Raw genomic sequence first — 4,077 nt, forward strand, 5'->3', positions numbered from 1 at the left:
TTCTGGAAAAAGCCGCTGCCTCACCTAAACTTTATGACCTTTCAGATCTTTTGAGTTTCGTACTTAAAGGTGGGTGTAAAAGGTTTGCAGCTTGCCTCTTGATAATGACAGTCTATCCTTGAAGGCCTTCATTATGCACACACGATAAAAGGGAGCTTGAGAAAGACTTTCAAGTCTCAGAGCTGCATTTTGCATTGTCTGTTTTCTTATAGCTATCCCTGATTCTACTGTTGAAAATGGTGTTTGAGATGCTGTTAGATGATGCAAAGAAAACCTCTGTTTCACAGCTTTAAGCAAAGCATTTTTCTCCCCAGCCACAACCTCCAGCTTCTCCTCCTGGGAATATGTCATCTGGGCTTTCTGTCAGATAAGAGACAGTAATGGCTGCAGGGACACAGACACACTTATACAACCTCTCCAGCGTGTTTCTGGTTCTTCCCTGAGCTCATTCCTCTCAGTTAGATTTGTCCAGAACATCTCCTCAGGGTAGCACAATGATTCTACTCTGAGCGTCTTCTGGATGTCCGAGCGCCTCACCCCTTTCCCCAGCAATGAACTCAGACATCATGAAAGTGAACCTTGTTTTGACTGCTTGTATCCACATTTTCATACTATCAGTGAACTCGTGAACAAGTGGCTAAGATTTGAACTCGTCCCCATCCGAATCAGTGCAACATCATCAAAATATGGCTGCTTTTCAGGCTCCGTTTCCGGACTTAACCCTGGAAACATAACCAAACAATTGGTTATTTGGTGTTGGAAACAACACCAAATAACCAAAATAAACATTGGCTTTGTATGTTTTCTGCAAACCATGGATATGTTGAAACCTAGGGTTAGAAAAAAGATCATGTTTTGGCTAACAATACCTGTTCTGTCACCACAAACACAGCTGGAGATGTCCCCACTTGCTGTCGAAAATATACTCTTTTTGTCTCCGGTGGTTTCATGCTTACAAATGTTGAAACACAGTCCTGAGCTGTGGTCACTGGCTTGGCAGCCTCCTCACCACTAACTCCACCACCATCCCCTCCACCTCATGATATGAAAGTCACGTCATGAACATGTCATGTGAACTTGATATAACGTAGCATATGACACGTACAAATGTGAAACGTATCTGTTGTTTGCTGAGACATTAACTGCCAACGTTTCATCCTGGAAACTGGTCTGGCAGGAGAGACCTTGCAGGTTTAGACCAGCAGGACAGCAGAACAGGGTTTAAAACCTCAATCCTTCCTGCTCTGCTTTGTGTTAATGCTTTGTTTAAGAACACAAAGCGTGGGTGCTATTCTGCAGCTCCCGTGGGTGCTGAGCAACGCTAAGTGGCTTCTCCGCAGAGAGGAAGCAAAGAGAGAAGTATGCCATTACCGTTAGGTGCACAAACTCAAATGAAGCTCAGAGAGAAGCGACTACGGAGAGCAGGTACATGAGACTCCAGATGATGAAGCTTTATTGATCGCTGTTGGGAAATGTATGTGATCCAGCAGCCGAGGTAACAGGAAGCCGGTGGCTTTCTGTGTGAAAAATGTTGATCGTGAGGATATTTATGCAGATTTATGCCATTCTGGTGCCACGCTCTCAGGGTTCACATATTAATGGTGCATGATATTCAAATCCAACAACATTAATATTGCTGCTGAAAGATCATTTTCATGTTATCTGTAATTCCCATCAAGGTTTTCATGATCCCACCACAGAGCAAATGCAGTGATACGAGTTGCCCTGCAGTTCTGCTGCACTGGGTGTCACTGTTGCATCATCTCTGAGTCCTCCTGCGCCACACAGCATCTCACAGGCTTCAGCAGCAGCAGAAGCAGCAGCAGCAGCAGCAGCTCATAGCATGAGCGTCACGATTCACAGGACACAGAGGACTGCTTCCCCTTTACATGTCTGCAGAAACGGATCACATCAGCAGAGACCCAGAGACACAGAAAGCAATCTGACACAGTCCTGCTGGGTATGTGCGCTGCATGTCTTTCAATTCATCAAGATGAATTTCAATATTTCAATTTGTCACGCATGCTGCAGCCGTCGGCACCGAGCCGCGCGGTGCAGGGACGACGTGCAGCAGGCTGAGGGACACACTTCTATTAAAGACTGTTACAGTAGAATTGACTTTCTGTAGTTCTGATATTGTGTGTGTGCATTTCAATATTTCATTACAGTTGTACAATAGTTAATAAAATGTCCAGGCACACGGCCCTGAATGACAAGCACCACTGCATTTGCACTGATGCCAAAAACCCCACAGTGACTCCCTCCCCACACAAGTCCATCTGAAGCTGAAACAAAGTTCATTTTGTAAAGTTAAAAAGCCTAAGATGCCAAAAAATTTAATACAAATTAACGACTTTAAAGCAGGCGTCTCATCTCCACCAACGTTCCTTCCCACTATCGAGGTTTCAGGGTGATGGGACATGTCCTGCGTCCATGTTTTTCTTCGCTCTATGGTGCCACCTAGTTGGGCCAAACTAAAACTTACAATCAAAAATGGAGCGTGGATCCTTCCTCCCACAAACTCCTCAAAACTTTTTCGGCATAGTGAAGCAGGCACTTCCTCCAATCCTTCAAAAGACACTCAGTGTCATCCAGCTAAGAACCAGTGTGCTTTGAACACAGTAACGACCTATAAGGATCAAAATCTGTTGGTCAGTAATCTCAAGAACGAGTCACGTACTGTCCTGTTGTCATTGTTGCTCCTCCTACTACACGCACGACTTCCTGTTGGAACTAAACTAATATATTTCAGGACTCAAGCTGCCCACAATGATTCTGGGACTCACTGTCAATAAATGTGTCCATTTTATACCAGCACTTTAATGCGTCCCTCTGAAATCGTCTTTTGATCAGCGTGGAAAAGGCTTTGAAAATACAATCAGGGGACCGTGAAGTGGAATTTTTTAGCATCAGCAAACATGCTATGTGATAAAATGTCATTTATTCCTCAGCAACAGTAAGACAGAAGCTGAACACAGAGGACTACACAGTGTGACGGACGGCAAATTGCTCTCACACTATTTATCTTTACTGTTCATCGACCTTTGTCTCGTGTCGGTGCAATGCATGATGGTAGTTGGCCCTTGGTTTGTGTCCATCAGTTGTACTTTACATTACGTTCAGGGATCATTTGATTCAACAGATATTATGATTCAGCACTACAGAATAACAAATAAACTCTATAGTGGAATCGATAGAGTGAATAGTAAATTACTTAAGGCATTGATTGATCATACATTAATCCTCGGCCTCTGGCAAGGCTGCAGTCACCTCTTATGAATGAGCATCAAATTAAACAGAAAGCTAAAGTCTATATTTACATCCAAGCAGTCGTACTGTTTCTGGGTAAACATTCACACCTCGACAGCATGATCCACCATCACCTGCAGGGGCCAGTTGAGACTGCGAATCCACTAAACTTGTTTTTTTTTTTCAAGAAACTTTCTCCATTTTTGTCTCTAATTTAACTGATACTCAGAAGTAGAGAGGGGAGGACATGAAACCGAGGAATCAAACCAGGGATCTTGTGATTACATGATATGTGTGTTAGACTAGACCAGTATTTACCAAAGGTCATCAGAATTTATATTTTGTGTGATAATCCAGATTTAAAAAAAAAAATGAAAACAGGCTCCAGGTACACAGGCAGACAGGCTCCATAGCTCAGGGGTTAGAGCACTGGTCTTGTAAACCAGGGGTCGTGAGTTCAAATCTCGCTGGGGCCTTGACATACCTTCACAAGTTTCTGGGACTAATAAAGGAATTCTGAAAACACCTCACTCCCAACCAGTCTGGTTAGACTTTCAAAATAAAACATGCTGACATATTATGAGTTGTGAAAATGTCATGGTTTGGTGAGGTTTAGGAAAAGATCATACATAACTTACTTTAATCACGTAAGTCACACAAGCACCACTAACTATGTCATTTGCATACGTTTACTTACTCACATTACACTTAAAAAAAACAACAACCTCAAATCTTGGTCAAGCTTGGGACGGAGCCCTGGCCTCCAGTGGATAAGTGTATGACTCATCCAACATCCCCAACCACCCCCTGACTTACATGTCCCTCACT

At 43.3% G+C, this 4,077-nt stretch overlaps 1 non-coding gene across 1 annotated transcript; it reads left to right on the plus strand.

Moving 5' to 3' along the window:
- The first annotated feature begins 3,652 nt into the window (after positions 1 to 3,652).
- Positions 3,653 to 3,725, plus strand: trnat-ugu (transfer RNA threonine (anticodon UGU)). Its single transcript has one exon. It is a non-coding gene; the product is annotated as a tRNA-Thr (tRNA).
- The last annotated feature ends 352 nt before the right edge of the window (positions 3,726 to 4,077 follow it).

This window comes from Pagrus major, chromosome 13 (genome assembly GCF_040436345.1).
Source record: "Pagrus major chromosome 13, Pma_NU_1.0".
In the NCBI taxonomy this organism is placed as follows: Eukaryota; Metazoa; Chordata; class Actinopteri; order Spariformes; family Sparidae; genus Pagrus; species Pagrus major.